Source organism: Triticum dicoccoides, chromosome 2A (genome assembly GCF_002162155.2).
Source record: "Triticum dicoccoides isolate Atlit2015 ecotype Zavitan chromosome 2A, WEW_v2.0, whole genome shotgun sequence".
Taxonomy (NCBI): Eukaryota; Viridiplantae; Streptophyta; class Magnoliopsida; order Poales; family Poaceae; genus Triticum; species Triticum dicoccoides.
The window spans coordinates 759,107,878-759,121,267 of NC_041382.1; the positions used below are offsets into that span (position 1 = coordinate 759,107,878).

Sequence of the window (13,390 nt, forward strand, 5' to 3'; positions counted from 1 at the left end):
TTGCAAATATGTCTTGTAGATCAATGGCCAACGCTAATGTCAACATGAACTTCAACGCGTTCCTAGAGAAAACCAAGCTGAAAGATGATGGCAGCAACTATACGGACTGGGTCCGGAACCTGAGGATCATCCTCATAGCTGCCAGGAAACAATATGTCCTAGAAGGACCGCTAGGTGACGCTCCCGTCCCAGAGAACCAAGACATTATGAATGCTTGGCAGTCTCGCGCTGATGATTACTCCCTCGTTCAGTGCGGCATGCTTTACAGCTTAGAACCGGGGCTCCAAAAGTGTTTTGAGCATCACGGAGCATATGAGATGTTCGAAGAGCTGAAACTAGTTTTTCAAGCTCATGCCCGGGTTGAGAGATATGATGTCTCCGACAAGTTCTACAGTTGTAAGATGGAGGAAAACAGTTCTGTCAGTGAGCACATCCTGAAGATGTCTGGGTTGCACAACCGTATGACCCAGCTGAACATTAACCTCCCAGATGAGGCGGTCATTGACAGAATCCTCCAGTCGCTCCCACCAAGCTACAAGAGCTTTGTGATGAACTACAACATGCAGGGAATGGAAAAGACCATTCCTGAAGTGTTCTCGATGCTGAAGTCAGCAGAGGCTGAAATCAAGAAAGAACATCAAGTGTTGATGGTCAATAAGACCACTAAGTTCAAGAAGGGCAAGGGTAAGAAGAACTTCAAGAAGGACGGCAAAGATGTTGCCGCGCCTGGTAAGCCAGTTACCGGGAAGAAGTCAAAGAATGGACCCAAGCCTGAGACTGAGTGCTTTTATTGCAAGGGGAAGGGTCACTGGAAGCGGAACTGCCCCAAATACTTAGCGGATAAGAAGGCCGGCAACACCAAAGGTATATTTGATATACATGTAATTGATGTGTACCTTACCAATACTCGTAGTAACTCCTGGGTATTTGATACCGGTGCCGTTGCTCATATTTGTAACTCACAGCAGGAGCTGCGGAATAAACGGAGACTGGCGAAGGACGAGGTGACGATGCGCGTCGGGAATGGTTCCAGAGTCGATGTGATCGCCGTCGGCACGCTGCCTCTACATTTACCTACGGGATTAGTTTTGAACCTTAATAATTGTTATTTAGTGCCAAGTTTGAGCATGAACATTGTATCTGGATCTCGTTTAATACGAGATAGCTACTCATTTAAGTCTGAGAATAATGGTTGTTCGATTTATATGAGAGATATGTTTTATGGTCATGCTCCGATGGTCAATGGTTTATTCTTAATGAATCTCGAGCGTAATATTACACATGTTCATAGTGTAGATGCCAAAAGATTTAAAGTTGATAACGATAGTCCCACATACTTGTGGCACTGCCGCCTTGGTCACATTGGTGTCAAGCGCATGAAGAAGCTCCATGCCGATGGACTTTTAGAGTCTCTTGATTATGAATCGTTTGACACGTGCGAACCATGCCTCTTAGGTAAAATGACCAAGACTCCGTTCTCCGGAACAATGGAGCGAGCAACCAACTTGTTGGAAATCATACATACCGATGTGTGCGGTCCAACGAGCGTTGAGGCTCGCGGAGGATATCGTTATGTTCTCACTCTCACAGATGACTTGAGTAGATATGGGTATGTCTACTTAATGAAACACAAGTCTGAGACCTTTGAAAAGTTCAAGGAATTTCAGAATGAGGTGGAGAATCAACGTGACCGAAAGATAAAATTCTTACGATCAGATCGTGGAGGAGAATACTTAAGTCACGAATTTGGTACACACTTGAAGAAATGTGGAATCGTTTCACAGCTCACGCCGCCTGGAACACCTCAGCGAAACGGTGTGTCCGAACGTCGTAATCGCACTCTATTGGATATGGTGCGGTCTATGATGTCTCTTACTGATTTACCGCTATCATTTTGGGGATACGCTCTAGAGACAGCTACATTCACTTTAAATAGGGCACCGTCTAAATCCGTTGAGATGACACCGTATGAATTATGGTTTGGAAAGAAACCTAAGCTGTCGTTTCTAAAAGTTTGGGGATGCGAAGCTTATGTCAAGAAACTTCAACCTGAAAAGCTCGAACCCAAGTCGGAAAAATGCTTATTCATAGGATACCCTAAGGAAACTATAGGGTATACCTTCTACTTAAGATCCGAAGGCAAGATCTTTGTTGCCAAGAACGGATGCTTTCTGGAAAAAGAGTTTCTCTCGAAAGAAGTAAGTGGGAGGAAAGTAGAACTCGATGAAGTACTACCTCTTGAGCGGGATAGTGACGCAGCACAGGAAACCGTTCCTGTGATGCCCACACCAACTGAAGAGGAAAACCATGATAATGATCAAAGTACTTCGGATCAAGTTACTGCTGAACTTCGTAGGTCCACAAGGACACGTTCCGCACCAGAGTGGTACGGCAACCCTGTCCTGGAAATCATGTTGTTAGACAACAATGAACCTTCGAACTATGAAGAAGCAATGGCGGGCCCGGATTCCAACAAATGGCTTGAAGCCATGAAATCCGAGATAGAATCCATGTATGAAAACAAAGTATGGACTTTGACAGACTTGCCCGATGATCGGCGAGCGATAGAAAACAAATGGATCTTTAAGAAGAAGACGGACGCGGATGGTAATGTTACCATCTATAAAGCTCGACTTGTCGCTAAGGGTTATCGACAGGTTCAAGGGATTGACTACGACGAGACATTCTCTCCCGTAGCGAAGCTAAAGTCCGTCCGAATCATGTTAGCAATTGCCGCATACTATGATTATGAGATATGGCAGATGGACGTCAAAACAACATTCCTTAACGGGTATCTTAAGGAAGAACTGTATATGATGCAGCCAGAAGGTTTTGTCGATCCTCGGAACGCTAACAAAGTATGCAAGCTCCAGCGATCCATTTATGGACTAGTGCAAGCATCTCGGAGTTGGAACATTCGCTTTGATGAGATGATCAAAGCGTTTGGGTTTATGCAGACTTATGGAGAAGCCTGCGTTTACAAGAAAGTGAGTGGGAGCTCTGTAGCATTTCTCATATTATATGTAGATGACATACTCCTGATGGGAAATAATATAGAATTTCTGGACAGCATTAAGGCCTACTTGAATAAGTGTTTTTCAATGAAGGACCTTGGAGAAGCTGCTTATATGTTAGGCATCAAGATCTATAGAGATAGATCGAGACGCCTCATAGGTCTTTCACAAAGCACATACCTTGATAAGATTTTGAAGAGATTCAGAATGGATCAGTCCAAGAAGGGGTTCTTGCCTATGTTACAAGGTATGAGACTGAGCTCAGCTCAGTCACCGACCACGGCAAAAGATAAAGAAGAGATGAGTGTCATCCCCTATGCTTCAGCCATAGGATCTATTATGTATGCCATGCTGTGTACCAGACCCGATGTAAACCTTGCCGTAAGTTTGGTAGCAAGATACCAAAGTAATCCCGACAAGGAACACTGGACAGCGGTCAAGAATATCCTGAAGTACCTGAAAAGGACAAAGGACATGTTTATCGTTTATGGAGGAGACGAAGAGCTCGTCGTAAAGGGTTACGTCGACGCTAGCTTCGACTCAGATCTGGATGACTCTAAGTCACAAACCGGATACGTGTATATGTTGAATGGTGGAGCAGTAAGCTGGTGCAGCTGCAAGCAGAGCGTCGTGGCGGGATCTACGTGTGAAGCGGAGTACATGGCAGCCTCGGAGGCAGCACATGAAGCGATTTGGGTGAAGGAGTTCATCACCGACCTAGGAGTCATACCCAATGCGTCGGGGCCGATCAAACTCTTCTGTGACAACACTGGAGCTATTGCCCTCGCAAAGGAGCCCAGGTTTCACAAGAAGACCAGGCACATCAAGCGTCGTTTCAACTCCATCCGTGAAAATGTTCAAGATGGAGACATAGAGATTTGCAAAGTGCACACGAATCTGAATGTCGCAGATCCGCTGACTAAACCTCTCTCGCGTGCAAAACATGATCAACACCAGAACTCTATGGGTGTTCGATTCATCACAATGTAACTAGATTAGTGACTCTAGTGCAAGTGGGAGACTGTTGGAAATATGCCCTAGAGGCAATAATAAAAGTATTATTATATTTCATTGTTCATGATAATTGTCTTTTATTCATGCTATAACTGTATTATCCGGAAATCGTAATACACGTGTGAATACTTAGACCACACAATGTCCCTGGTAAGCCTCTAGTTGACCAGCTCGTTGTGATCAACAGATAGTCATGGTTTCCTGACTATGGACATTGGATGTCGTTGATAACGGGATCACATCATTAGGAGAATGATGTGATGGACAAGACCCAATCCTAAGCATAGCATAAAAGATCGTGTAGTTCGTTTTGCTAGAGCTTTGCAAGTGTCAAGTATCTCTTCCTTCGACCATGAGATCGTGTAACTCCCGGATACCGTAAGAGTGCCTTGGGTATACCAAACGTCACAACGTAACTGGGTGACTATAAAGGTGCATTACAGGTATCTCCGAAAGTAGCTGTTGGGTTGACACGGATCGAGACTGGGATTTGTCACTCCGTATGACGGAGAGGTATCTCTGGGCCCACTCGGTAATGCATCATCATATTGAGCTCTGTGACCAAGGTGTTGGACACGGGATCATGCATTACGGTACGAGTAAAGTGACTTGCCGGTAACGAGACTGAACAAGGTATTGGGATACCGACGATCGAGTCTCGGGCAAGTAACGTACCGATTGACAAAGGGAATTGCATACAGGGTTTGATCGAATCCTCGACATAGTGGTTCATCCAATGACAACATCGAGGAGCATGTGGGAGCCATCATGGGTATCCAGATCCCGCTGATGGTTATTGACTGAGAGAGTCTCGGTCATGTCTGCATGTCTCCCGAACCCGTAGGGTCTACACACTTAAGGTTCAGTTACGCTAGGGTTATAGGGATATGTATATGCAGTAACCCGAATGTTGTTCGGAGTCCCGGATGAGATCCCGGACGTCATGAGGAGTTCCGGAATGGTCCGGAGGTAAAGATTTATATATGGGAAGTCCCGTTTCGGGCATCGGGACAAGTTTCGGGGTTATCGGTATTGTACCGGGACCACCGGAAGGGTCCCGGGGGTCCACCGGGTGGGTCCACCTGTCCCGGGGGGCCACATGGGCTGTAGGGGGGTGCGCCTTGGCCTAATGGGCCAAGGGCACCAGCCCCACATAGGCCCATGCGCCTAGGGTTTAAGGGGGCAAGAGTCCTAGGAGGGTAAGGCACCCCCTAGGAGATTGGATCTCCTAGGGCCGGCCACCCCCCCTTGGCACCCCTATATATAGTGGGGGAGAGGAGGGACTTCATACCGGAACGCCCTGGCCTTTGGTTGCCTCCTTCTCCCTCCCCAACACCTCCTCCACCTCCATAGTGCTTAGCGAAGCTCTGCCGGAGTACTGCAGCTCCATCAACACCACGCCGTCGTGCTGCTGCTGGTGCCATCTCCCTCAACCTCTCCTCCCTTCCTTGCTGGATCAAGAAGGAGGAGACGTGGCTGTTCCGTACGTGTGTTGAACGCGGAGGTGCCGTCCGTTTGGCGCTGGTCATCGGTGATTTGGATCACGTCGAGTACGACTACATCATCACCTTGCAAGCTTCCGCACGCGATCTACAAGTGGTATGTAGATGCAAACTCTCTCCCTAGACTCGTTGCTTAGATGAACTCATAGATGGATCTTGGTGAAACCGTAGAAAAAATTTTAATTTTCTGCAACGTTCCCCGACATGTTGAGCCTCTCAAGTATGTCAGACGGATCGAGTGTCTTGAAATCAGGACGTTCTTGAATCATCAGGGCTAGGGTGTCAAACGAACTATCAAGTGATCTCAGTAGTGTCTTGACGACTTCATGTTTGGTGATCTCAGTAGCGCCGAGGGCTTGAAGCTCATTTGTGATGTCAGTGAGTCGGTCAAATGTGAGCTGGACATTCTCATTGTCATTTCACTTGAAGCGGTTGAAGAGGTTGCGACGGACACTGATTCTCTGATCTCTCTGGGTTGAGACGCCTTCATTGACCTTGGAGAGCCAGTCCCAGACCAGCTTAGATGTTTCCAAAGCACTCACACGGCCATACTGTCCTTTGGTCAGATGACCACAGATGATATTCTTGGCAGTAGAGTCCAGTTGAACGAACTTCTTGACATCAGTAGCAGTGACACCTTCTCCAGCCTTGGGAACGCCGTTCTTGACAACATACCATAGTTCGACGTCAATGGCTTCAAGATGCATGCGCATCTTATTCTTCCAGTAGGGATATTCAGTTCCATCGAAGACGGGGCACGCAACGGAGACTTTAATTATCCCTGCAGTTGACATAGCTAAAACTCCAGGTGGTTAAACCGAATCACACAGAACAAGGGAGCACCTTGCTCTGATACTAATTGAAAGTGCGTTATATCAACTAGAGGGGGGTGAATAGGCGATTTTTATGAAAGTCTACAAAACGTGGAAGTTATGAAGACAAACGATAGAAATAAACCTATTACCCTGCAGGGGAAGGTAGACTACACTAGGCAAGCCATAGTCAAGTATTCAATAGAGTGAAAGCACAATGACTAATAGCAGCAATGTAGTAAGGATCAGGTAGGAAGATATTGTGAAGCCACACAGAACACGCAGTCACTCAGTGAAGACAAAAGATAGTGCGAACATACAGTGACTTCATAAGGAGTAACAGTAAGTAAAGGGAAGGGAAGATGAAACCAGTGACTCGCTGAAGACAATGATTTGTTGGACCAGTTCCAGTTGCTATGACAACTGTACGTCTGGTTAGGGCGGCTAGGTATTTAAACCTTAGGACACACAGTCCCGGACACCCAGTCCTGAACACGCAGCTCAGGACACCCAGTCCTCACCGTATTCCCCTTGAGCTAAGGTCACACAGACCTCGCCCAATCACTCTGGTAAGTCTTCAAGGTAGACACCCAAACCTTCACAGACTTCGTTCACCGGCAATCCACAATGTCTCTTGGATGCTCAGAACGCGACGCCTAACCGGCTGGAGGATGCACAGTCCTCAAGTGTAATAAGTCTTCAGATCACACAGACAAGAAGACTTAAGTGATGCCTAATTCTCTTTGGCTCTGGGTGGTTAGGGCTTTATCCTCGCAAGGAATTCTCTCTCAAAGGCTTCGAGGTGGGTTGCTCTCAAACGACAAAAGCCGTACTCTGAATCTGAGCAGCCAACCGTTTATGGTTGTAGGGGGTGGGCTATTTATAGCCACTAGGCAACCCGACCTGATTTGTCCGAAATGACCCTGGTTCACTAAGGAACTGACACGTGTTCCAACAGTCAGATTTCAAACTCATACGGCAACTTTACTTGGGCCACAAGCAAAGCTGACTTGTCCGACTCTGGACAAGATTCGCTCTCAAAGTCTTCACTCGAAGACATATGTTTTGTTTAAGCATCACTTCAGTCATTCTTACTGGTTCTCTTGGACCCCACTTAACAGTACGGTGGTTCCTATGACTCAACACAGAAGAAAAAGAACTATGAAAGATCTAAGTCTTCGAGCTCCATAGGCTTCATGCGGTGTCTTCTCTTGTCATAGTCTTCAATGTGAATATCTTCATATACCACCTTTGACTTCAATGTCTTCATACATTTTTAGGGGTCACCTCTGGTAGGAAAACCGAATCAATGAGGGACTTCTACCTGTGTTATCCTGCAATTCTCACAAACACATTAGTCCCTCAACTAGGTTTGTCGTCAATACTCCAAAACCAACTAGGGGTGGCACTAGATGCACTTACACTTCTGCTTAGCCCTCCAAGCCTTCCCATAAGGAATGACATAATTCCATCTGACCTTCACTGCTGTCTGGATGTGTTTTGCTTCCATATCTTTCTTCTCTACTATCTCAGTATACATGAGTTGCGCAATGAGACTTGAAGTCAGGTTCAGATGCTTGACCAGCAGGTTCGTCCTCACACAATTATATGGGACGACAATGGTGACAACCCAGTGGATGTCATACTTCGGCACGTGCCCGTGCACCTTCCCAGGACAACCTGTTACAACACATTTCATGGTATAGTTTGTTGGACTTGATATGTGTGTCCGGAAAACCCTCTGCGTAGACATAGCCCACCTTATCACCGCATACTTAAATTTTTTCTTTGTATCAAACATAGCCCCTATCTGTACTTGGTTCAGATTATACTGCCATGGAGTCTCATGGCCATCGTTGACCGTAAGGCCGGTGGATATGTCCTGCTCCCATGTAGAAGGAATCGGTACCTCCACTTCATCCTCAGAATTTTCAGAATCCAGTTCCTCCACCAATCCATCCTCGTCGTCTTCCTCCATCACCCTCTGCATTTCATCCCCTTCCTCATCCCCATCAGCAATACCAGAACCAGCTAATATTATCGACTGGCTACTCTACCCAGTATCAGGACCACAAACATTGTGTGGCACGTAGTCTGACTCTTTCTCGGGTTGGCTAGCATCCACATCGTGTGGCTGTGACCCGGATAAAACAATCTCGTTAGCCACTTCACTGCCTTGGCCGGGTTCATACCCCCTGTGGAGTTGTACGGTATTCTCCTCCTTCGGCACAGGTTGCACAAGTGCATATGGGTGGATTCTTCGGTCTCGGCACCGTCTTAACAAGGACAACCAATGCTGGCTCCTATCTACCGGCATCAACTCCCACTTGACATTTTTACAAGATTTGGTCCACAATGCATGAATATTGACGGAACATACTTCAGGATCCAGCCTGAAACTAGTTGTCAACCAGTACTTCAATTGTCTAATGTCCAGTCTGTCCGGGTCTGCTAGTGTCATGACACCATTTTTGAACTCGCTAAGATCAACCCCCAACTCATTATATCGAACATTACCAGCGCCATAGTAAACATTCAGATTTACTGATTCGGACATTTTCACCTGTCAGACATTGCCATCTTCTCATTAATCACAACAAACACTAATATTATCCGCTGCACTAACTAAAATCCGCTAAAATGCCACCACATACAAATTAACACTAACACAATTTTTATTATCCGCTAAACTAACACAATCATTATTATTCTGCTACACTAACACAATTATTACTCCGCCACCACATACAAATTAACACTACAATTCGCAATATAATTTATCTACGCTAACTAAACTATGCAACTCAAAGAAAATTTGTCAGGATATGATTATACCTTAGCGGAGGTGCTTGCACCACCGAACAATGATGGCACCACCGCCACCCCCTCGACGATCGGAGGTTCAACTCCAGTCACCCCAAGTCGCACCTCCTCCTCCACAGCTGCTGCTCCCCCACAACTCCTGCTCCTCCTCATCAACACCTCCTGCCCAACCGCATCTCCTCCTCCCCACCATGGCTCCTCCTCCCCACCATGGCTCCTCCTCCCCAAACGCACACAAAACTATCCCATAGCAAAAAAAACACCGTAAGCCGTTTGAGATTGCTACGATCTACCGATTCAGTGGCTTAGATGTGAAAATGGGTGGCAAACGGAGGAGATCAGCTAGGGGTGGTGAGGTACAGAGAAGAAACGAGAGAGAGAAAGAAGAAACAGAGGCGCACAGGCGAGAGGAAGGAGACGCCGCGCGGTGCCTTATCTGGCACTTTTCGGCCGATGCGTGGCCGAAAAGTACTTCGGCCGTTGCCTGGCCGAAAAGGCCCACTTCGGTCGGCCCCTGGCCGAAGCTACTATTTTCGGCCATACGCGGCCCAGCTAGCGTGTCTTCGGTCAACCGCGGGCCGAAAAGCCCATTTCGGTCGAGCTGCGACCGAAAAGTGCTACTTCGGCCAACACCTGGCCGACGGGCTACTAGTTTTGGTTTTTTTTCATTACATGCTATAGTTCTCGAAAATGCTATATTATATATCATAGTTTTGAAAAAAAATCAAATGCTTGCACCAAGTGGGGAAATTGAATCACCGGAACACGCCCTCAGGAAACATCCAGTGTGGAGGATAAAACACACCGAATTTGCGCCCTGTAGAGACCGTCAGCAGCTTACGGTCCCAACATTGAGAGAAAAAACCAATGCACATGTTACCACGCCAATCTGCAAATCGTCTCCTTATAGGGACAAGGAAGATGCGTCGCCGCGCTGTCAGGAAATGGGAACTAGGAAACTTTACCACCGCCGCGAACAAGGGAACATGATATGTTTGATCAATAGACCTTATTTGGAAAAAAAAGTTTAGTACTATCTTTTAATTTTTATTTTTTGCATGAAAAAATAAATAGTATTCCGTCCATCCGGAAATACTTGTCGGAGACAATACCTAACCTTAGCAGTACGAATCAACAAGCCTTCAGCTTCAGTGGTAGCCTAGTGACAAAATTTCGTGTTTTGACCCTTTTCTGAAACCTATTCAAGATTTGACCCTAGTTTGAAAAAAATTCAAGATCTGACCCTTTTGCTACCGCCAGAGTCCCTGGCGGTAACAGCCTACCGCCATGGTGGCGGTAGGAAACATCGCTACCGCCAACCGAGCTGGTGGTAGCCTGCATAACCCTACCGCCAAGGTGCTTGGCGTTAGGCACGAGCACGTACTGTGTTCAATACTTAGGAGTTTTTTGACGGTAGGGCATGCAACCTTACCGCCAGGGACCTTGGCGGTAGGCTGTTATACCCTACCGCCATGGTCTCTGACGGTAGCAAAAGGGTCATATCTCAAAAAAAATCAAACTAGGGTCAAATCTCAAATAAGTCTCAAAAAAAAGTCAAAACACAAAATTTAGCCTAGCCTGATAGGCCAAAACCAACGGAATAAAGAATGGCGGGGAAATACCCGCATTGTAGCCTCTGCATCTGTACCAACCATGCATATCTAGGTCCATGGCAGCTGGTGCATCTGTACAAGACAAGGATCCCCTGACGTATTGCAGAGTCCACATGGCAGTGCTTCAATGGCACCCTACCGTATGTCAGGGGAGCTTTGTCCATCTGTACATGATGCATCAATATTTAAGCATACATGTATGAAGTGACGTATTATAGAATCCACATGTCAGTAACCCAATAACATCCAACAGTAAGTCAGGGGAGCTTCGTTCATCTGTATATGATGCACCAATATTTAAGTATACATGTACAGAGACGAAAACATATCTAGTTATGTACTCCAAACACATTTAGTATTGCGTATCCTGTCTGTCACCATCCAAAGCAGTATTATAGCCTAGTTGATGGCTTAATTTATTATTATTATCTTGACATCACCATCCCATCCAAACACACTATAGTCTACTAGACCGCCTAGTTTATCATTATCTTGAAGCCAGTATCACTATCCCAATATGCTATAGTCTAAGTTGCCGCTTAGTTCATTATGATGTAGAACTGAAATTTGATTGTTCATTTATTTTCTAAGTCAAATATCTGAAATTTGTTCCAGCCATGTTAGATCTCCAATGTGCTTTGCTTGTTCTGTGCACATGAAAATGCGGAAATTTTGTTCATATGGTCGTTACCCAAAAGTTGACTTCCAATGATTTTAGTTTGCCACTGTGGGATTTTAAGTTTGTGATATGACCATAAAATTTTTGAAATTTGGGCTTATTGATATTCTTGGTGACAAATAACGAATAATAAAGGTACGCAAGGATTGAAATGTTGGAATATTTGGATTATGCTAGAATATGAACTCTGGGATGTGCAAGAGATTTGAATGCGAAATATTCAGACAACAAAATACTTTTGATAGCTGGAAATTATCATTCTCACGGTGACAAATTATGAAGTGTGAAATTTTAGAATCTTTGAGCGATATAAACATCCCAAATGTGAAAAATATAGAAATTGTGTTGCCTTCCTCCGATTGCTGTTATTATTCTTCCAAAAAGGTGCTTAAGGTGTAAAAGTAATATTGCCAAATTAAGTTAACCATTTTTAGTATCTAATACAAACCGTCCACCATCCACCGTGTGTGACAAATATGTTGTATTTGTTATATGTGGATTTTTGTGCAACCAAGGTTTTGCACAAACCTGAAGTTAAGTTGGGTGGCTAGAATGACATGTATGAATATCTTTGTATTTGTCATACGTGGATTTTTTGCAATTGCGGTTTTGCACAAACCTCAAAACTAATTTGGGTGGCTAGAATGGCATGTATGAATATTTTTGTAGGAACAACATTTCAATAACAAAACATTGTTCAGCTTGTGAATCGCTAGAAAGTCGAGTTTTCTCAAAGATTGATTATCATTGTCACATAAATAAAGGTATAAATTCCATGCATGACAAATTTGAGTTATTACATAGCAACACCTAAAGCACTCATACAAATTATATTTTTTTCGTCAATTCAAACTGGTGTTGCTACAATACAAAGGGGAACGACCTTAGTAAGTGTGAGGCCAAACTTATCTTCCATGTCAATCCCATCCCTTTCCAGCTCAGCAGGGAGACCCCACTTAAACTGATGTAACAACGAAGCGAGGATCAAATGCACCATCCTAGTTGCCAATGTCATCCCAGGGCAGATCCGACGTCCGGCACCAAATGGAAGGAGCTCAAAATCCGCACCTCTAAAGTCAATTGTGGAACCCAGGAACCTTTCCGGCATAAATTTCTCAGGTTCATCCCATACATCTTTATCTCGACCTATCGCCCATACGTTTATGAAAACGCGTGAACCTTTCGGTATTGTGTAGCCTGCTATTTTCAGTGTTGCCTCAGGTTGGCGTGGCAACAAGAGTGGAGCAGGAGGATGGAGTCGAAAAGTCTCTTTTATGATAGCTTGAATATAGGGCAACCGAACAATGTCAGCTTCTTCAATGTTTCTTCTTGGGCCGATAACTTGTTCAAGCTCATTGCAAGCCTTAGCTAATGATGATGGATTTTGGAGAAGCTCGGTCATTGCCCATTCCACTGTGCTAGAGCTTGTGTCACTGCCGGCGGCAAACAAATCCTAACATGCAAAGTCACATCAATATAGTCTGTCAAATGTAGCTATTTAGATACTCTAAACAAGCATCACATAATGTACAATGGACAGTTTGCTAAGTGTGCTATATAACAAAAAAAATTGTTTTGAAGTGCACATAGATACTGTATGGATGAATTATATGAGAAATAATTCGCTTATTTTGAACGTTAGATTTGATATTCTTTCTATTGCATTATAGTAGAAGAAGCCACTGTTCGTGGACTTATATTCTTCCACGCTGGATGAAGTGCGGCATGTAAGGGCTATGGTGGGAATTTGAAATGCAGCAAAATACAATAAGACCAGGTTGAAAGAAAGAAAAACATATGTACTTGAGTTTTAGATGATTCTATCCTTATATAAGAAAAACATATGTACTTGAGCTTTTGAATTTAACATCGTTCATGTTTTCTGTAGCAAGCTTGAAAATCTATTACTATCAATAGATATTAGGATATGAAA

At 44.7% G+C, this 13,390-nt stretch overlaps 1 pseudogene; it reads right to left on the minus strand.

Annotated features, from left to right (window-relative positions):
* Positions 1-12,229: 12,229 nt before the first annotated feature.
* The window catches only part of LOC119352343, a 2,655-nt pseudogene continuing 1,494 nt past the window's right edge, over positions 12,230-13,390 (minus strand).